General features: G+C 48.0%; 1 protein-coding gene across 2 annotated transcripts in view; it reads left to right on the top strand.

Moving 5' to 3' along the window:
- The first annotated feature begins 1,424 nt into the window (after positions 1 to 1,424).
- LIMD1 (LIM domains containing 1) overlaps positions 1,425 to 22,710 on the top strand; it is a 110,868-nt gene continuing 89,582 nt past the window's right edge. For both annotated transcript variants that reach the window (XM_038766362.1, XM_038766354.1), the window contains exon 1: positions 1,425 to 1,531. The gene's annotated coding sequence lies outside the window, so the exon portion shown is untranslated. The remainder of the gene's footprint in view (positions 1,532 to 22,710) is intronic.

Below are 22,710 nucleotides of genomic sequence, written 5' to 3'. Positions count from 1 at the left end.
TATGGATTGAAGTGGAGAGAGACACGACGATGGGAGATCAGAGAGAAGGCTGATGCAGTAGTCCAGACGGGATAGGATGAGAGCTTGAATGAGCAGGGTAGCGGTATGGATGGAGAGGAAAGGGCGGATCTTGGCAATGTTGCGGAGCTGAGACCGGCAGGTTTTGGTGACAGCTTGGATGTGAGGGGTGAATGACAGTGCTTTGCACACAGTAAGTGCTCAATAAATACAACTGAATGAATGAATAAACAATATTTATTGATTTGATCAAGTTCACCAAGCAGCATGTCAAGCCAAAAAAAGAAAAAAAGGCCAACTCATTGTTTTTGACAAAGGCATATGTCTGCCCGGCTTTCTGTAAAGGAGCAGCTTCTGGTAGGGAGATGAAAAGGAAAAAGTGGATTATCGGGACATGGATAATTGACAAACGAAATTATCCTACACCAAGAGCTGAGAGTTGACTGTGGGTAGAGGAACGTTTAAACAGCAAATCCCTTCTCTATAAATCCCATTTTCCCATTAATTTTAAAATCAGATTTCCTCCAAAGTGGCTGTGACAGGGGGGATTCTGCACTGCTACCATTCTCATATCAGAAGCTTGGGGTGTCAACAGGAAGGATTCTTTACAGGCCTTTTAAAAGCTTCCCAGAAGTGCTGTTGCATTTCCAGGTGACAGGAAGTCCCCTCTTTTCACTCGCTGAATGGTCATCGGTTAAATGTGAAATGATGCTTCCGTTGCTGGCATATAAGCATCGCAAGATCTCCTGGCCAAAGGCTGGCAGGGGTGCGGGGGGCTCTGGAAAAAGCACGGTAAAAAGGGTCTTTTGTGAGCTGGAATGTTTTTCACTCCTGTTTCCCTTTGATGGCGTTCCACGTTTCAGTCCCTAACATGGGGAAGCGAGCCCTTCTCAACCACAATAATGTCTCAATTTGGCCCCACTCTAGGCAGAAAAGCCAGCAGTATTAGTCATGAGTGAAATCTGGCTCTGAGAAGAATAGACCAAGGGCTTAATATAGAATTTACCTGCAGTAAGATGGCATCCAGACCCAGTCTGTGTCAGGGTGTAACTTATGCAGCCCTTTGCTTTCACGAGGTGCTGCTGCTGTTCTTTCATGCTCCATGACCCTGCATGTCCTTCCACTCAGTGAGGGAAATTATTTTAAGACCTGAAGGCTACGGACTTAGATCTGTTCAAACAACATCCTATCTGGCCTCCAAGAAGCGAAACAGGTGATGGGCTTGTGATCCAAATTCGCCTAATAGCTGTAGTTCGTGGCCTATGGCTTCTCTTTCTCTAGTAAAAGAATGTCATCGTGTCGCTCAGCCACCGAGTTCGCCTTTCTGTTTTGTGGCCCATTTCCTATCCTGCAGATTATCTTGGACAGAACATAAAAGCTTTATGTTTTCTGTATTGCAGGTATCCATGTGTTTGCATCAGGGCCCAGTTTGCGAACTGATTGAAAACTCCTGTAGCAGAGAGGGCAAAATGTGGGCTGAGGCCACGTCTACCAGGCTCTGAGACAAATTCAGGTAGGAACCTTCCAGCCAACTGCAGCCACTAGAAGAGTAGCAGATGGGGGTTTTAACTGAGATGGAGGTAGTCAGGAGCCATCACTAATGGAAATGACTGAATTTTCCATAGTTTATGCCTCTCTCTCTATCTTCCTTTCTCTCTCCCTCTCTCTCTGTCTCTGTCTTTCTCCCCTCATCTTCACTGTGACCCCACAGAAGTTTTACCAGAAAGGATAAATGGCCCTCCGCCCGAAATAATTGAGCACACATGTCCTAGAATAATGTGAACATACATGTCATCCGCAGTGGGACCATCATGCATTGCATCCCATGGTCTCGCCACCTAGTAATAATAATTATGGTGTTTTTTTAAGTGCATATTTTGTAATAAAAGCCATGTTACATATTGGGGTAGATTCAATACAATCAGCTCAGCTACAACCAGGGTACTATAAGATGCTCATAGTCTAAGTGGGTGGGAAAACAGGTACTTAATTCCACTTACGGATGAGGAAACTATCGCACCAAGAAGTTAAATGACTTGGCCAGGGTCATTCAGCAGACAAGTGGCAGAACCAGGATTGGAACCCAGATACTCTGACTCCCAATCCCGTGGTCTTTCCACTAGGCCATGCTGCTTCTCCCCTGGAATGGCAGGGAGAAATAAGTAACACGAGCCGCTATATGCCACTCTGTCTAGCGTCTCCGGCAGGCCCAGATCTGTGGGGCCTGCTGGCTCTGCAGGAAAGCCTGACAACATTGCACATATCTTCTGTTATTTTCCTTCTACTATCTCTTTGGCTGGACTCTTCATCATGTATGGGTGGGAGACAGAGGGGGACAACGAGGAAGGGAAGCCCGTCTGTAAGCCTGTTGGAGACTGGTGGCATTTGTGTTTCTGAATATCTTTTTGTTAGTGTTCCTAAAGATGTGAATTTGTGACTGTGGATATGTGTTTGATGTGGAAGTGTGTGCCTATAGGTGTATGTGGGTGTGAATGTGCATATGTGAGTCTGCTTCTCTATTATGGAGGACGTGTGTGTGTGGAAGAGACAAAGAGAGATTTCTGCCTGCATCTTCATCCCTGCTTCTCACCATCTTCCTGTCTCTTCCTCCCTTTCATGCTTTTTCCTCCCTCTCTCCCCGACCCGGCCCAGAATATTTTTAAAACATTGGCCCTGCCCCCTTGTAGCCTCACACCTTGTCCCTCCTTGAACTCGAGAAAATCTGGTCACCCTTTCATGCAGGGCTGGGACCGTGTCAGGTTTCTTTGCTGTGCCCACTCAGACAGCCATTCTTAGGTATGACCATGCCTAGGATAAGTAAACCCTCTCCGATGCTGCTGCTGATTATTCTGTGACACAATTTTTTCCCTCTTGAAGGAGTTGGAAAAATGCTAAGGATCCAGTTCACTTGGTTTCCCTCTTTATTAAAGTTTCCAAAACTCGTGCTTTTCCTGGAGAGCTGCAACAGATCATCACTTACGTGGGCTCATCCTCAACCCCCACAACCTTTCCCGATTCCAGCCCGTCACTCCCAAAGGCATATTTCCCGCCTACAGAGTTCAAGCGCTTAACTCATTTAGGCGACCATCGGAGGGCATTTTCCAGTCCCCAGTCCTGCATGAGCCGGCCAGGTCCTCTTTGTCTTGTGGGAAAACCGTGGCGTTTCCAAAAGGGCCAACACGGAAAAGGCTGGAGACTCGCCAACAGAGCACGCCTTGGTCTCTCTGTCCCCTTCCAGTATCCAAGCTTCTTCAGGCAAGGAAAGCTGGAGGAACGCTCTTGAATTAGGAGCTTGTCGGTTCCTTCGGAGACTTTTCCCATGGAGCCGTGATTTAAAGGGCTGGGGTGGTCTAGCCCATCCACTCGGATGTGAGTCTGGGTTCTAATCCTGGTTTCTCTCCTTGCCTGCTGTGTGACTTTGGTCAAGCCAATTAACTTCTCTGGGCCTGTTTCCGTATCTGTAAAACGGGGATTCAGTACCCACTAGAATGTGAACCACAATTATCTTGTATCTACCCTAGCACTTCATCCACTCATTCAATCGTACCTATTTAGCACTTGCTGTGTGCGAAACACTTGGGAGAGTACAATATAACAGTAAACAGACAGATTCCCTGCCCACAACAAGCTTTCCACAGTTATTATTATTATTATCATTTTAATTTTTATTTAGACTGTGAGCCCTATATGGAACAGGGACTGTGTCCAATCTGATTAATATATACCTATCCCCATGCTTAGAACAGTACTTGCCGCATAGTAAACACTTAAATATAGCAATAGTAATAATAATAATAATTGCATTTATTAAGCGCTTACCATGTGCACTGTTCTAAGCGCTGGGGAGGTTACAAGGTGATCAGGTTGTCCCACGTGGGGCTCAAAGTCTTAATCCCCATTTTACAGATGAGGGAACTGAGGCACAGAGAAGTTAAATGACTTGCCCAAAGTCACACAGCTAATTGTCAGCTGCATATATGTATATATGTTTGTACATATTTATTTTGTACATACATATTTATTACTCTATTACTCTATTATTACTCTATTACTCTATTATTACTCTATTACTCTATTTATTTATTTATTTATTTTGCCCGTATATATCTATTCTATTTATTTTATTTTGTTAGTATCTTTGGTTTTGTTCTCTGTCTCCCCCTTTTAGACTGTGAGCCCACTGTTGGGTAGGGACTGTCTCTATATGTTGCCAACTTGTACTTCCCAAGCGCTTAGTGCAGTGCTCTGCACACAGTAAGCGCTCAATAAATACGATTGATTGATTGAATTGGTGGAGGCGGGATTTGAACCCATGACCTCTGACTCCAAATCCCGGGCTCTTTCCACTGAGCCACGCCGCTTCTCTAATGTGTTTTGGGAACCCAATTAAAAGCAGTCAGAATGTGAAGTGAGGACTAATACGTGCTTGGAGGGCTAGTGGTTTCAAAATGGAGCAAGGAGGCTTAATCCACATCCAGGACTGAGGGGATGCCATTTAATGCCATAAATGCCATTATTATTATTTGGTCCTCTGATTGCAGTACTTAAGGAAAAAACTCTCTGAGGTCCCTTCTGACCTCGCCAGCCCGTGGTGTGGCCTCAGAAAGCACTCACTTATACGTGTGCTTCTGATCCTGAGGCAGGAGGCTGGGCAGGCCCCTGGAAGAGCTGGTTCCATTTCTAGGAGGACCGAGAAAATAATGGGAGGACGATGGTGTTAGCCTAGGGGGAAGGGTAGAGCTATTTTTTTTCCAGAACAGATAATTGGGAAACAAAACATTTTTCTTTCCTCGGTTTAGCATGTTGGTTTTCTCATCGGGCCTTTTGGGTTTGTTTTGTATTGCGTAATGATAATAATAATGGCATTTTTTAAGCACTTACTGCATGCAAAGCACTGCCAACTGTACTTCCCAAGTGCTTAGTACGGTGCTCTGCACACAGTAAGCGCTCAATAAATACTATTGATTGATTGATTGATTGATTGTTCTAAGCCCTGGGGGGATGCAGGGTGATCCCTTCAAGGTCCTGCTGAGAGCTCACCTCCTCCAGGAGGCCTTCCCAGACTGAGTCCCTTCCTTCCTCTCCCCCTCGTCCCCCTCTCCATCCCCCCATCTTACCTCCTTCCCTTCCCCACAGCACCTGTATATATGTATTTACATATTTATTACTCTATTTATTTATTTATTTATTTTGCTTGTACATATCTATTCTATTTATTTTGTTAGTGTGTTTGGTTTTGTTCTCTGTCTCCCCCTTTTAGACTGTGAGCCCACTGTTGGGTAGGGACTGTCTCTATATGTTGCCAATTTGTACTTCCCAAGCGCTTAGTACAGTGCTCTGCACAAAGTAAGCGCTCAATAAATACGATTGATGATGATGATGATGACGATCACGTTGTCCCACGTGAGGCTCACAGTCTTAGTCCCCTTTATACAGATGAGGCAGCTGAGGCTCAGAGAAGTTAAGTGACTTGCCCAAGGTCACACAGCAGACATGGGGGGGAGCCAGGATTAGAACCCATGACCTCTGACTCCCAAGCCCAGGCCACGCTGCTTTTCTAGCCACACTGCTTCTCTAGCCAAGCTGCGTAGAGTGGGGAATCATCCTTTTTGTTGGTTTTCATTTTTTTTTTGTTAATGATTTTCCATTCTTTTTTAATATTGTTTAACTTTACCCTGGGTTTTACGTGCGGGGGAGGAAACCCAATCCTTATTAAAGCCAGCCCGAGTCACCCTCCGTAGGAGCTTATGAAAAATTGCCAAGGGCGCAGCCAGGGTAAGCTTAGAGGGTCTCACAGAGATAATAATCATGATGGTACTTACTAAGTGCTTACTGTGTGCCAAGCATTGTGTTAAGCACTGGGGAAGATACAAAATCATCAGATCGGATGAAGGCCTTGTCCCTCTCGAGACTCGGAACTTCTGTCCCATGACCACAAGCTGCGCCCATTCATTCATTCATTCAATCGTATTTATTGAGCGCTTACTGTGTGCAGAGCACTGTACTAAGCGCTTGGGAAGTCCATATAGAGACAGTCCCTACCCAACAGTGGGCTCACAGTCTAGAAGCCCACCCTCGTCACTATTCCAGCAGGGCATGCTGCCAGTCACAGAGGAAGCAGGCAAGAGTGTGGATGATGCAGCCAAGCCTCTCATCATCAATCAGTCAATCGTATTTATTGAGCGCTTACTGTGTGCAGAGCACTGTACTAAGCGCTTGGGAAGTCCAAGTTGGCAACATATAGAGACAGTCCCTACCCAACAGTGGGCTCACAGTCTAGAAGCCCACCCTCATCACTATTCCAGCAGGGCGTGCTGCCAGTCACAGAGGAAGCAGGCAAGAGTGTGGATGATGCAGCCAAGCCTCTCATCATCAATCAATCAATCAATCAATCGTATTTATTGAGCGCTTACTGTGTGCAGAGCACTGTACTAAGCGCTTGGGAAGTCCAAGTTGGCAACATATAGAGACGGTCCCTACCCAACAGTGGGCTCACAGTCTAGAAGCCCACCCTCATCACTATTCCAGCAGGGCGTGCTGCCAGTCACAGAGGAAGCAGGCAAGAGTGTGGATGATGCAGCCAAGCCTCTCATCATCAATCAATCAATCAATCAATCGTATTTATTGAGCGCTTACTGTGTGCAGAGCACTGTACTAAGCGCTTGGGAAGTCCAAGTTGGCAACATATAGAGACGGTCCCTACCCAACAGTGGGCTCACAGTCTAGAAGCCCACCCTCATCACTATTCCAGCAGGGCATGCTGCCAGTCACAGTGGAAGCCGGCAAGAGTGTGGATGATGCAGCCAAGCCTCTCATCATCAATCAATCAATCAATCAATCGTATTTATTGAGCGCTTATTGTGTGCAGAGCACTGTACTAAGCGCTTGGGAAGTCCAAGTTGGCAACATATAGAGACGGCCCCTACCCAACAGTGGGCTCACAGTCTAGAAGCCCACCCTCGTCACTATTCCAGCAGGGCATGCTGCCAGTCACAGAGGGAGCAGGCAGGAGTGTGGATGATGCAGCCAAGCCTCTCATCATCAATCAATCAATCAATCGTATTTATTGAGCGCTTACTGTGTGCAGAGAACTGTACTAAGCGCTTGGGAAGTCCAAGTTGGCAACATATAGAGACGGTCCCTCCCCAACAGTGGGCTCACAGTCTAAAAGACAATTCAAGCCATGGCCTCTTTGTGGTGGGATGTATCTTTCTCCTCCCACCCGCTTCAACTAAGATCCTGTGAAGCTCAGGGAGCCCCATTTCCCGCGTGGCCCCCATGAACTAACCAACCCCAGAGCGGCCGAACCGACAGGTTCCACAATCTTCCCACATGAAAACCCCGTCTGAAGAACATCTGTTCCCCAGCACGGTCCCTGCCCTGCGCTCAGGGACGGGGAGCCTGGATGCTCGGATGAGTTAGCGGAGCGCGATCCAGCTGGTGACTCAGGATGAGCTGTCAGGGAATCCACAAGGCCGAACCCCGGGGGATTGCACGAGGCACCGTGAGGTCCCGATGGCTGGGCTGGGGAAGAGGGCGGTGGAAACCGATATCATGGGAAAGTAGTCAAGAATATGGACGGCTGCCACGCACCCCTACAAGCGCCAGAATCGGGGGAGGAAGAAGGATCCAGAGTGTTCGTCTGTTTGGTTTTGTTCTCCGTCTCCCCCTTTTAGACTGTGAGCCCACTGTTGGGTGGGGACTGTCTCTGTATGTTGCCAATTTGTACTTCCCAAGCGCTTAGTACAGTGCTCTGCACATAGTAAGCGCTCAATAAATACGATTGATGATGATGATGATGATGTTCATCAGGCCCCGTTCTACCCAGGGCCCCAGGCTTCTTCCCATTCACCCTCCTGGGAAAAGAGTGGGAGTGGAGGGTGAGCTGTTGTGGTGATTGCCCTGAGGGTCCCCCCACCGGGGGTTGGCACCCAACTTGACTCTGCACCCCAAGAACCAGAGGGAGGACCAGTGGGACGGTTAATGGCCCGGTTGTTTGGCCTCCCCGAAAGTGAGAATCTCCCAGGGGAAGAGCAGCAGGCTTTGGAGTCACCACGGGCTGGGAAGGTGCCAGCCCCCTGCTCCACCGCCCCACCAACAGCAGAGAAGCAGCATGGCATAGTGGTTAGAGCACGGGCCTGAGAGTCAGAAGGTCATGGGTTCTAATCCCGGATCCACTACTTGTCTGCTGTGTGACCTTGGGCAAGTCATTTCACTTCACTTCGACCCCCGGGCCTGGAATGCCCTCCCTCGGCCCATCCGCCAAGCTGGCTCTCTTCCTCCCTTCAAGGCCCTACTGAGAGCTCACCTCCTCCAGGAGGCCTTCCCAGACTGAGCCCCTTCCTTCCTCTCCCCCTTGTCCCCCTCTCCATCCCCCCATCTTACCTCCTTCCCTTCCCCACAGCACCTGTATATATGTATATATGTTTGTAGATATTTATTACTCTATTTATTTTACTTGTACATATCTATTCTATTTATTTTATTTTGTTAGTATGTTTGGTTTTGTTCTCCATTTCCCCCTTTTAGCCTGCGAGCCCACTGTTGGGTAGGGACTGTCTCTATATGTTGCCAACTTGTACTTCCCAAGCGCTTAGTACAGTGCTCTGCACACAGTAAGCGCTCCATAAATACAATTGATTGATTGATTGATTCACTTCTCTGAGCCTCAGGTACCTCATCTGTAAAATGGGGATTGAAACTGTGACCCCCTCATGGGATCTCCTTGTATCCACCCCAGCACTTAGGAAGCAGCGTGGCTCAGTGGAAAGAGCATGGGCTTTGGAGTCAGAGGGCATGGGTTCGAATCCCGGCTCCGCCACATGTCTGCCGTGTGACCTTGGTCGAGTCAACTTAACTTCTTGGAGCTTCAGTTACCTCATCTGTAAAATGGGGATTAAGACTGTGAGCCCCACGTGGGACAACCTGATCACCTTGTATCCCCCCAAGCGCTTAGAACAGTGCTTTGCACATAGTAAGTGCTTAACAAATGCCATCATTATTATTATTATTATATACCACAATTATTGTTATTATTATTATTGTTGGACCCTAAATCCCCAGCTCAAAGGCTCCGGGTTATGAGGATTTTCCGAAGCTCCCAGCATATTTTTCCTCTCGGATGCCCTTGGCCCAGGCCCTCCTCCCCTGTGATGTTGGGATATAACGAGCATGAGGATTTACTGCCTCTCCGGCCTCTAACGGGAGTGGCTGTGTCCAAGGAGCCCTGGAGCCTCCTCAGCATGGTGTAGCATATGAGGCCAGTTGTTGAGGTTAAATTATAGCTGTCTTTCTTCCAGGATGCTGAACTGGGGTGACTGCTGGCTCTGACCTCTCCTCTGAGGGGGCTGCTCTATCCTTCGCAAACACCGTTCCAAGTTTTCCCGTGTGTCCCCTCATCTTAACTTTGGCTGGGAAAACAGGAAAGACCTGCACTATAACTGGGCCAGTTTAGCGCTTCTCAGCCCTGCTCAGGAGTGCGGTTATACCCTGTATTTTAGGAGCTAGCACCCCAAATGATAAGCAGAAGGATTTGTCCGGCCGCTGCCAGGGATTTCCTTTGAAGTAATGTCACCCGGCAAGAGGGGCAGAGGGCTAGGGGAACTGGAAGCACCAGGAGCCTAGGTTTCGGCCATTGGTGGCGAGCGCCAATCTGCAGAAAGACCCGACTCTGGCCGCAAGTCAAACCTTTAGTAAGCTTTTTCCAACTCTCATTTTCTATCATTTCTTTCTAACAGGGGAGCCTCATCTGGAATGAATTGGTTACGACTCTTTCCTGGCTGGGGCCTTTGGGGCTCTGTCCAAGGAAAAACAAATTCACCTCATGTCTTCCCAGCCTCACCCTCCTCGGAAAGCTCCGTTGGGGTGGAGGAATCTGGCCCGGGCCACCTCATGGGCCCAGTCATGGGCAAACGGGGGGTTGCTTCCCCAGAGACTAGCCCCCAAACAATGGGAAGTGTCAGGATTGACTCCACACCCCTTACCCGATTGCTTGGTAAGGTTCCTCAGAACGCATGGAGTAGGGCCAGGACTCAGCTGCTGTGTACTCTCTCCCTCTCCCTCTCTTTCTCTTTCCCTCTCCCTCTCTCCTGCCTCCCTTCCCACTCCTGCACTTCTCCAAATTTGACCAGATTCGAGTGAATCCTACCAAGCCCCACAGAACGTGGTCCTGGAATGGTCTAATGGAGAGGAAAATGAGAAAGTATTCCCCCTCCTGCTCCCCAAACCTCATCCAGCCCCTCTGAATCATTGGATGGACTGAGGGATGATCTAAGTCCTTGAGGATGATGATGATGATGATTAGTAGTAGTAATGATAGAAGCAGAAGCAGCGTGGCTTAGTGGAAAGAGCCCGAGTTTAGGAGTCAGAGGTCATGGGTTCTAATTCCGCCTCTGCCACTTGTCAGCTGGGTGACTTTCGACAAGTTACTTAACTTCTCTGTGCCTCAGTTACCTCATCTGGGAAATGGGGATTAAAGACTGTGAGCCCACGTGGGACAACCTGATCACCTTGTATCTCCCCCAGTGCTTAGAACAGTGCTTGGCACATAGTAAGTGCTTAACAAATATCAGCATTATTATTAGCAGTAGTAATGATATTTCCTAAATGTTTACTATGTGTCAAGCACTGTACTAAGAACTAGGGTAGATACAAGATAATCAGGTTGGGCAGAGTCCCTGCCCCTCATTGGGCTCACAGTCTAAGTAGGAGGGAGACCAGACATTGAATCTTCATTTTATAGATGAGGAAACTGAGGCACAGAGTAGTTAATTGACTTGCCCAAAGCCACACAACTGGCAAGAAATGGATGCCCCCCTCCCCCCCACCCAACTTACAAGTAACCCCTCCTCCTTCTCTCATGGAAAGAGCCCGGGCTTTGGAGTCGGAGGTCAGGGGTTCGAATCCCGGCTCCGCCACATGTCTGCTGTGTGACCTTGGGCAAGTCACTTAACTTCTCTGGGCCTCAGTTACTTCATCTGTAAAATGGGAATTAAGACTGATGAAACAACCTGATCCCCTTGTAACCTCCCCAGCGCTTAGAACAGTGCTTTGCACATAGTAAGCGCTTAATAAATGCCATCATTATTATTATTGTTATTATCAGCACCAGGCATCTCCAGTCACTCTTCAGGAGACCCATGAAACAGAACCGACTGGTCGCCGTCACTGGTTGGAAACAAGTTTCTCTGAAGAGCCATAAACTTGCTCCTGCCAAAAAAAAAGAAGAGGTATCACCCTCCCCGACTTTTCTCGCCTCACACTTCTCATATCTAACCAAAATCGGTTCCATCTACCTGAGAGGCTTCCTACCCTGACTGCTTGTCATCCTGTATTCTCCTCCTCCTCCTCCCAGGGCCAAAACACCAAATAAGTTTAGCTGCCTTAGGCCCACACCATCACTGCTGCCATTCTTCCCCACATCACCACTCCCCCGCCCAACACTGCTGCCCCTCAAGTCCCAGATGCCGGAGCTCCTGAAATCAGTCATCTTCCAAGGATCCCGGAGCCGGTAATGTCCTGGCATGAAATAACTTGATAGGCGGCACTTGCCGGGCGTTCTGAGCCACGGTTCACAGACCTTCCACCTCCATATACCCAGGGAGTTGCCAGCTTAGGATTCTGGCGCTGAACACTGATGCTTTATCCGTCGGCTTCAGTCCCGGCTGTTCTATCAAGCCTGCCGGCTCGGCTACGATCCAGTGGCTTTAGAGATCGCCCGGTGTGAAAGACAGGCATGGCTTTGTACCTGGAAATGCTTCTGAGCCGTTTCCCCCTTCTCTCCTTGCCCCGGGGCTGTAGGAAACGGCAACTGGAGGTGGGATCCGCAGGGCCCAGGCTGACTGACCGTTGCCACCTGGGCCGTTTGGTTGGCGTTAAGGGTGGGTTCCGTGTGGGGAAAGGTGGCGGATTTTGTGCTGACGTGCAGGGTCTGCCAACTGCTCTGAAAGACCGCTCAGATGTCCTGCAGGAAACCGGGGAAATTCTTCGGATTCTTTCCTGAAAGAGCGTCACATTTGTTCATTCAGCGTTGAAATGTGACATTTCCCCCAAGGCGCCATCGTGTTCTTGTCCTGGTGGGTGGCGGTTTCTCCCCCACGTCCCACCGCACCAGCAGACGGTGGGGTTTGATGCATTTTCGCCAGTCAGAGGAAAGTGTGTTCAGAGTTGTTAGGAACCAGGGGGAGATCAAGTTAGGTTAAAATCAAAGGGAGAGGGCCAGTGCCTCACGGAAAGGTTTATCCCTGGCGTTCTTCATGAAGAGAAACGTTATTCATAAAGAGGCGTGTTCTTAATGCAGGGAGCCCCAGGGAACAACTCCTATCATACCCTTATGGGGGCCATTTTCAGCCTGGGTGTAAAGTGTGATAAACCAGACCCCCGGGGCTATTTTACTTGTACATATCTATTCTATTTATTTTATTTTGTTAGTATGTTTGGTTTTGTTCTCCGTCTCCCCCTTTTAGACTGTGAGCCCACTGTTGGGTAGGGACTGTCTCTATATGTTGCCAACTTGGACTTCCCAAGCGCTTAGTACAGTGCTCTGCACACAGTAAGCACTCAATAAATACGATTGATTGATTGATTTAAAAACCACCCCGTTAGGTAAAGGCATGCTGCCCTCTCAGCCTCTCCCTGGGATTCAAAGTGAATTAGGCCATTTCTACTTCCTGAATATAACCACTGCCTACCAGGTAAGGTCATGGGGAAGCAGCGTGGCTCAGTGGAAAGAGCCCGGGCTTTGGAGTCAGAGGTCACGGGTTCAAATCCCAACTCCGCCAGTTGGCAGCTGGGGGACTTTGGGCAAGTCACTTCACTTCTCTGGGCCTCAGTTACCTCATCTGGAAAATGGGGATTAAGACTGTGAGCCCCCCGGGGGCCAACCTGATCACCTTGTAACCTCCCCAGCGCTTAGAACAGTGCTTTGCACATAGTAAGCACTTAATAAATGCCATTATTATTATTATTACTATTATTATCTAGCTGGAGCTTGGGGAATCAATCAGTCAGTCAATCAAGAGAAGCAGCATGGCCTAGTGGCTAGAGCATGGGCCTGGGAACCGGAAGGTCATGGGTTCTAATACCGCTCCTCCACTTGTCTGCTGTGTGACCTTGGGCAAATCACTTCACTTCTCTGAGCCTCATCTGTAAATTGGGGATTAAGACTGAGCCTCATGCAGGACAGGGACTGTGTCCACCGCAGCACTTAGAACAGTGCCTGGCACATCGTAAGCACTTAACAAATATAATAATAGCTATTATTATTATTAATAATAACCAGTGGTATTTATTGAACTCTGGTCTAGCACAGTGCCAAAGAAGATGTAAGCAGAATTTGTTCTGACTAAAACACTGTCACCATTTGTGTCAGAGAATCCTGGAGGTTTGCAGACCAGGAGTTTGAGGAAGAAATCCTATCTCCAGACAAAAACACAAAAGAGGAAACCAATAGATGGTATTTATTAAGCAAAGTGCCTGGGAGAGTACAATATAACAGAGTTAGACACATTCCCTGCCCACAAGGAGCTCACAGTATAGAGAGGGGAGACAGACATTAATATAAATAAAGGAACTACGGCTACATATGCAAGTACTGTGGGGCTGAGAGTGGGATGAATTCTTGTGCGGAAATGAGGAAAACTTGAAATACTGTAAAGGGTTCGATCTGTAAAGGCAGGACTTAAATTAAGTCTCGCCATTCATCTTATCCCATCCCCTGCAGTGAGGAGGGGCTCTGGAAAGGGGAAAACTCAAAGTTTTAAGACTCAAGGCTTCCCAAAATGTCTCTCCAGAAAAACCACTCAGCGGGTGGACGAGTGGTTGGTAGGCTTCATGATAAAACTCCCATATCCTACAAGAGCCATAAGCAAGGGACATGATCTTATCTTTATAGATCCTCTTGTCGCAGCATACATCTTGTCAGCCGGTAGCTAAAATTGCAAGCATTTTTTTCCTTATTTAAGCACATTCAGCCAACTTTTGCTATTTTTATAAATGCTTGCAGAGCTATTATGGGCCGCACCTTGGAAACCCTGGACAGGGAGACCTGTTTTCTTCCCCTTGACCTGACCCTGCATTCCTGAGTCCTGGCCTCCAGGATGTTAGTTTTTCATAATAATAATAATAATAATAATAATAATAATAATAATGGCATTTGTTAAGCACTTACTGTGTGTGAAGCACTGTCCTAAGTGCGGGGAGGATACGCGGTGATCAGGTTGTCCCACGTGGGGCTCACAGTCTTCATCCCCATTTTACAGATGAGGGAACTGAGACCCAGAGAAGCGAAGCGACTTGCCCAAAGTCACCCAGCTGACGAGTGGCGGAGTCAGGATTCGAACCCACGACCTCTGACTCCCAAGCCCGGGCTCTTTCCACTGAGCCACACGGCTTCTTCTTTTCATGTTCCTTCCCAGTGGGACCTGGGAGTGACTTGCTGACGGCGGAGGTGGGGGTGAGGCATGCGTGTTGACAATTGCATAAACAACTCACTTTCCAGGGACTGTCTCTATATGTTGCCAACTTGTACTTCCCAAGCGCTTAGTACAGTGCTCTGCCCACAGTAAGCGCTCAATAAATACGATTGATTGATTGATTTCCCCCCTGGTCTGAGTCAAGCTCCAATGGAGACTCTCCCCAGCCCACTTTCTCAGCCTTCTGCCCTTTGAACCCTTCAACTGTTCCCTAAAAACGAATTTCCCAAAAATCCAGTTGCCAGGGTTCGAAACTGAGTTCGAAGCAAGAGAATCCAAGTGTGTTGAGACGCTACCACCTTCAGGAAGAGTTAGTCAGGCTGCATCAGCTGGCAACCTCTGAAGTTGACAAAGATCAGGAAACAGAAGCTCTTTAAAACAAATTGTATTTGTTAAGCGCTTACTATGTGCCAGGCACTGCATTAAGTGCCACCTTCAAGAAGAGTTAGTCAGGCTGCATCAGCTGGCAACTTCTGAAGTTGACAAAGATCAGGAAACAGAAGCTCTTTAAAACAAATTGTATTAAGCTCTTACTATGTGCCGGGCACTGCATTAAGTGCCACCTTCAAGAAGAGTCAGGCTGCATCAGCTGGCAACCTCTGAAGTTGACAAAGATCAGGAAACAGAAGCTCTTTAAAACAAATTGTATTTGTTAAGCGCTTACTATGTGCCAGGCACTGCATTAAGTGCCACCTTCAAGAAGAGTTAGTCAGGCTGCATCAGCTGGCAGCCTCTGAAGTTGACAAAGATCAGGAAACAGAAGCTCTTTAAAAAAAATTGTATTTGTTAAGCGCTTACTATGTGCCGGGCACTGCATTAAGTGCCGGGGAAGATACAAGCTAATCAGGTTGGACACAATCCATGTCCCACATGGGGCTCACAGTGTGAATCCCCATTTGCAGATGAGGTAACTGAGGTGCAGAGAAGCTAAGTGACCTGTCCAAGGTCACACAGCAGTCAAATGGCTGAGCAGGGATTAGAACCCAGATCCTTCGGACTCCCAGCTCCATGCCCTACCTACTAGACCACACTATTTCTCCTTAAAGGGGTATTCCACACTGCTGGCCACAGGACCGTTCTCAGTGCAGCCAGTGCTGTCCCCAGGGAGGGAAGGCAATGGACTTTGCAGGTGGGGGCAAGACAGAACTGAACTGGACTAAAATGGAATGGTTGAGTCACACAGGAAGGTGTCCAGAAGGATGACAGAGGATCGTACCTATCTGTGCAGCAAGCTTTTGGCCTACATTTGGGCCCTGTCCTCCTTAGGGATTTAATAGTGAGAAAAGGAAAAAGAAATCCCCCCGGCCCTACCTCCTTCCCCTCCCCACAACACCCGTATATATGTTTGTACAGATTTATTACTCTATTTTACTTGTACGTATTTACTATTCTATTAATTTTGTTAGTGATGTGCATTCAAGGCCCTGCTGAGAGCTCACCTCCTCCAGGAGGCCTTCCCAGACTGAGCCCCTTCCTTCCTCTCCCCCTCTTCCTCCTCTCCATCCCCCCATCTTACCTCCTTCCCTTCCTCACAGCACCTGTATATATGTATATATGTTTGTACATATTTATTACTCTATTTATTTATTTATTTATTTATTTATTTTATTTGTACATATCTACTCTATTTTATTTTGTTAGTATGTTTGGTTTTGTTCTCTGTCTCCCCCTTTTAGACTGTGAGCCCACTGTTGGGTAGGGACTGTCTCTATATGTTACCAATCTGTACTTCCCAAGCACTTAGTACAGTGCTCTGCATATAGTAAGCGCTCAATAAATACGATTGATGATGATGATGATGATTTAGCTTTAATTCTATTTGTTCTGATGATTTGACACCTGTCCACATGTTTTGTTGTCTGTCTCCCCCCTCTAGACTGTGAGCCCGTTGTTGTGTAGGGACCGTCTCTAGATGTTGCCAACTTGTACTTCCCAGGTGCTTAGTACAGTGCTCTGCACACAGTAAGCGCTCAATAAATACGATTGAATGAATGAATGAATGAAATGTAATGAGGAGGGAGAAGTAAGGGCGCGCTGAAGTCTTCGCTGTTGCCCATTGAATTCCTACCCTGTAGAGGGAAGGTTTTAGATTGAATCTGCAGAGAAGGGTCCTTTAGTGCCGAGCGCCCACATAGTATCAGCCTTTTTCTCACATGGGCTGAGGATGCGTAAGGGCTCCCATCATCATCATCATCAATCGTATTTATTGAGTGCTTACTATGTGCAGAGCACTGTACTAAGCGCTTGGGAAGTACAAATTGGCAACATATAGAGACAGTCCCTACCCAACAGTGGGCTCACTGTCTAAAAGGGGGAAACAGAGAACAAAACCAAACATACTAACAAAATAAAATAAATAGAATAGCTATGTACAAGTAAAATAAATAAATAAATAGAGTAATAAATATGTACAAACATATATACATATATACAGGTGCTGTGGGGAAGGGAAGGAGGTAAGATGGGGGGATGGAGAGGGGGACGAGGGGGAGAGGAAGGAAGGGGCTCAGTCTGGGAAGGCCTCCTGGAGGAGGTGAGCTCTCAGCAGGGCCTTGAAGGGAGGAAGAGAGCTAGCTTGGCGGATGGGCAGAGGGAGGGCATTCCAGGCCCGGGGGATGACGTGGGCCGGGGGTCGATGGCGGGACAGGCGAGAACGAGGTACGGTGAGGAGATTAGCGGCGGAGGAGCGGAGGGTGCGGGCTGGGCTGGAGAAGGAGAGAAGGGAGGTGAGGTAGGAGGGGATCTTGAGGATCTCCCAGGATCTTGAGCTCAGAGTGTATGGAAAGAACGGAGAGCAGGGGCTAGAAGCTTCAGCTGGCCAGGAAGGAGACAGAGCCAAACAGTTTGACTTGGTCCCCTTTGGTTCAGTGATAGCCCTGGTCACATCACTCTTCTCCTCTAGCCAGAAGAGTGCGGCCACCTGTGCGGGGGAGAACCGGGTCTCGGTGGTAGCCAAGGCCCAGAGAAGGCGAGGCTACAGGAAATGTGGCCATTGAATCTGGCCCGATACTTCTCCTGTGGGGCTGTCTACTCGGCGGGGGGCTGGGGGGGGGGGGGGGGGCGGCAGATCAGGGACAGATTTATTTATTCATTCATTCAATTGTATTTACTGAGCACTTACTGAGAAACAGTACAGAGCGCTTACAGAGAGGCAGTGTGGCTCAGTGGAAAGAGCCTGGGCTTGGGAGTCAGAGGTCATGGGTTCTAATCCCAGCTCCGCCACTTGTCAGCTGTGTGGCCTTGGGCAAGGCACTTCACTTCTCTGGGCCTCAGTTCCCTCATCTGTAAAATGGGGATTAAGACTGTGAGCCCCATGTGGGACAACCTGATCACCTTGTATCCCCCCCAGCGCTTAGAACAGTGCTTCACAAATAGTAAGCACTTAACAAATACCGTCATTATTATTATTATCATTATTACTGGGGGCAGAGCACTGTAATAAGTGCTTGGGAGAGTACAGTATGATAATAAAGAGGCACGTTACCTGCCCACAGTGAGCTTACAGTCTAGAGAGTTGTGAACTGCCCAGCACAACCGAAGTTATCTTCCTCAAGGACAAGGACACACACACACACACACACACACACACACACACACACACACACACATTCTCTCTCTCTGTTGTCATGACGCAGCTGGGGCCCACACTACAGTAAAAAGAAGAGGGAACAAAGTGCAAAAGTTTCCATCCCATCATGGAACCTGATTTCCATGAATCTGCTTCCTTATTCCTCTTCCTTTTCCCTTCAAACAACAGGATGTACTTTTTCAGCTAGAGCAGCGTATGACTCCAAAGCACTGAATTCGCAGCAGCAGCCAAGCCAGTCTTCACCCCTCCTGTGGTTTTAAGTTAGCGTGAAGTCCGGTCTGGGGAGCAGGGTGGCCATTAGCAGAAACTATTTTAATATATATTTGGTTTATAATTGTTATGGATGAAAAAGACTGATGTTGGACCTTTTTTACTGGTAGATAGAGCTCAGGGGAGGTGGGGGCAACTAGGCATGCTAGGTGGGAAGGGAGAGTGACAGCTGGTTCCTACGGGGGCTGGATTCCTGACCAACTCTACACCCTACCAATTCCATGCCATTTTAAATGAGAAGCAGGAGCGGTGGCGAAATAGCAGTGGGTTTTGGCAAGGTTAATGATGCCAATCCCATCCTGCCACCACCACGGTGTGGCAGTTGCCCGTGTGAACGGGCATCGGGCATATAGATAATTTACGAGCCGTATGGACACCCCCAATTATTTCACCTTTTTACCGTCGGTCCATTAATGTGTAGGCAGTTGGTGGCCCAGCCTTGGGATACCAGATTGTAAACTCCTTGTGGGAAGGGATTGTATTGTATTCCCCAAGGTGCTTAGTCCAGTGCTCTGCACAAAGTGGTCAGTAATGTCAGTTGATTGACTGATTGAACTGGTTTTGGAAAAAGATCTTGAGAAGCAGCGTGGCCTAGTGAATAGATCGTGGGCTTGGGACTCAGAAGAACCTGTGTTCTAATCCCAGCTCCGCAACTTGTCAGCTGTGTGACCTTGGGCGAGTCACTTAACTTCTCTGTGACTCCGTTATTCATTCATTCATTCACTCTATCATATTTATTGAGTGCTATCTCACCTGTAAAATGGGGGTTAAAACTGTGAGCCCCATTTGGGACATGGACTGTGTCCAACCTGATGAGCTTGTGTCTAACCTAGCACTGAATACAGTGCCTGGTGCATAGTAAATGCTTCACAGATGCCATTAAAAAATAAATAAATATATAAATAAAACCCACCCTTCCTCTTGATCAGGCTGCGCAGAGATCTGTTGGGGCCAGACTGAAACCCGGCTGATTATACATCTGAAGGGGAGCCTATGGAAGCAAGAGCATTTGGTGTGAGAATTTTCAGGCAGAAGAGATGTTTATTTTCATTTTGCTGCAGACACCATTAAGAGGATGTACTGGGCATTCCTTTACAATAAAATTGTAGGCCGTTCTGTTTGTTCAGTGCTCACTAAGGGCCAGCAATTGTTGTTGTAGCCCTAATATCAGGCTCTGAGCCTCAGAAGTAATCATTTCCCTGGCTAATTACATTGATCTGCTTTTGCGGTTGGTTCTGAGTTTAGCCTATTTGGAGGGTTGCCTTAAATGAATTTACAGGCAGATTCTAAGGAAAAAATCAATAGCACCAAGGCGGCTGGTACTGGTGTTTCTGCTGCAAGAGCCTGTTAGCAGACCCAGAGGCCCTGTTTTTATTGCTGGGAGCACCGACTGACAAAGCCAAAAGGAATTAAGAGAAGGAATGCTTTAATCCTATTCATTAAGGATGGCTCATAATACCACAGAGACCTAGGGTCCAATCAGGCGTGAAGCGCTGTAACCAGGCATAGGGATGCGTTCTCACAGCTGAATTATCTGGGACTATCGCACTCCTTCTTAACACCCAAAATGGCCTCAAAAACTATTTTAAATTCAGTTTCCCCCGGAAGTTCCATCTCCACTGAAAGCAGAGGAGGGGACGTTTTCGAAAATGTTTCCCTGGTGGTGCTGTAAATCCCCAGTCAATGGTCATTCCAGCCATCCTGGAGCCCACTTTTTTCCCCAGGAATGTTGCGATTATTGGATCAGCTTCAAGTTAAACAAGGTTCGGGCACATGGTGTGTTTACTCGAAAATGTTTGCTTGGGTTAGAGAGCCATGCTAGGCAAGCGATTCGATGGGCGGAGAGATGGAAACTCACGTGGATTAGGGAACTCTCTTTATGGCTCCATGCAGATGCTGGGATCTTGAGCAAAGTGGTTCTGCTTTCATTTCCTTGGTGGTGCAAGAGGGATAAGCATTCCAGCCCCACCCTGGCTGGCGGGAGGGATAGGCTGCGAAATGACTTGAATGCTCCTTGCAGATCCAGAAGTCCTAGAAAAGGATGAAGGATAGGCCAGGGATCTCACTGAGTGGGGAACTCGGCCCAAGAAACTGCTTGCGGAATTTGTGAGGCAGCAGCAGGAAGATAGGTTCCCCAGCATGGAGAGACCCTGAAACCACCAGTCTGCTCCAACGTCAGCCCACTGCCGTGGAAATGTTTATCATGTGGTATTTATGGGCCACCGTCAGGGCACAACAGCTTATGGCAAACGTGTGAAAAATGGTTCCACCTGCCAAAGCCTTAGTCTCTGACCCGGGCAAATGCATTATCCTGGACCGCGATAGGGAAAGAACACACAGATTCATCTGCAGGAAAGGAGAAAGGGGAAGGTGGCAGGGAGGTCTCATCAAGGAAATCAATCTATCTTATTTATTAAGGGCTTGCTGTGGGAAAAGCACTGTACTAAGCGTTTGGGAGAGTACAGTATTTCAGAATTGGTAGACATGTTCCCTGCCCACAAAGAGCTTGCATTCTGGAGAGGGAGAGGAAGGAACTGTTATTTATAGAAGGTTTGATGGGGAAGTAGGAGCCGAGATGTCACAGGATCAGTAGTGCATGGTGGTTGTCACTTAAAGACTCCCCTTCTCCAGACTGGGAGTTACCAAGGTGTAACTGGGAGGTTCAGTGATACCGGGGGAAAGGGAGCAGGGGGTTTCTCTATCTTGTCCGTTAACCTCTCCATCAGTCCACAGGCCTGGAGAAGCATGGCGAGTCAGCAGCTCGTGGGTTATGATCCCTGCTCTGCCACTTGTCTTCTGTGTGACCTTGGGCGAATCGCTTCACTTCCCTGTGCCTCAGTTACCTCATCTGAGAAATGGGGATTGAGACTTTAGACGGTGAGCCCACTGTTGGGTAGGGACTGTCTCTATATGTTGCCAATTTGTACTTCCCAAGCGCTTAGTGCAGTGCTCTGCACATAGTAAGCGCTCAATAAATACTATTGATAATGATGATGATGAGACTGTGAGCCCCACGTGGGACAGGGACTGCGTCCAACCCGATTTGCTTGTATCCACCCCAACAGTTAGTACAGTGCCTAGTACATAGTAAGTGCTTAACCAATGCCATAATTGTTATTATTACCTCTGGGGCCACCATCCCTTTGGCACCTTGTGAGGCTGAAGATGGATCAGCAGGGGTTATATGGGTTGTTAGGGGTAGTTAGGAGCAAAGATGAGGTGAGGCCCAAAGCTAGAGAGGGGCTGAAGCCGAAAGCAGGGGCAGGAAAAGGGGACAGGGGAGGGGAGGAAGCGGGGAGAAGGTGGGAGGTTTGGAGTTCAGGGATTTTTTGCCCTTTTGCTGTCTGTGCTGTTTTTCTGGTCAGCTGCCCGGACTGGGAATTCTGCCCACACCCTGTTGCATGGAATGTGTGACAGACACCAACCAAACAGAGCCGCACAAAAGGCCAACACCGCACACATTCGGGCAGACAAAGTAAGGGCTAGGAATTCCCTCTCTTTGGAGGAGCTCAAAGCGCTTTGAAAAACCATTTAATTTACCCCTCTGTGATAGTGCCACGTTTTAGCTCTTGCTGGGCTCCTTCCCTTTCCTCTCTGCTCTCCTACCTCCCCTCAGCCTTCTCCTCCCCCGAAAATAGCTCTGGATTTAACCAATGGTCCTGCAGAAGGTGACAGAGGCTGGTGGGGTAGAAAAGATGCCACAAGAGATGGAGGGGAAGGAGGTGGCCAGCCCTCCAGTTCCTCGCCATCACCATCCCACTCTCTTGCAGGCGGATTCAGAAAATGCTTATCGCGTAAAACAGTGTTAGGAGTAGGAAGTTGCGAGAAGAGTAGTTATAGCTAGTCAGAAGACTGGTGGGAAGCCAGTCTCTGCTATGTAATAATAATAATAATAATAATGATGGCATTTATTAAGCACTTACTATGTGCAAAGCACTGTACTAAGCGCTGAGGAGGTTACAAGTTGGTCAGGTTGTCCCATGGCGGGGGGGAGCTCACAGTCTTAATCCCTATTTTCCAGATGAGGTAACTGAGGCCCAGAGAAGTGAAGTGACTTTCCCAAAGTCACACAGCTGACAATCGGTGGAGCCGGTATTTGAACCCGTGACCTCTGACTCCAAAGCCCGAGCTCTTTCCACCGCGCCACGCTGCTTCTCTTTAGTAGACTGCATAGTGTGGAAGAGTAGGAGGGCTCCTTAAGGATCAGAAAGGTGGGACTGATAGGAATGAAAGCAAAAACCATTAGTGTAGAGCAAGATCAAAGGAATGTAGGCACTGGCAGAGAGGTGGAGAGCTGGAAGTTGAGGATGAAATGGTTTGGGGTTTTTTAATGGTATTTGTTAAACACTTACTATAAGCCAA

This window comes from Tachyglossus aculeatus, chromosome 2, assembly GCF_015852505.1.
Source record: "Tachyglossus aculeatus isolate mTacAcu1 chromosome 2, mTacAcu1.pri, whole genome shotgun sequence".
Taxonomy (NCBI): Eukaryota; Metazoa; Chordata; class Mammalia; order Monotremata; family Tachyglossidae; genus Tachyglossus; species Tachyglossus aculeatus.
This window is presented reverse-complemented; position numbering and strand designations above follow the sequence as displayed.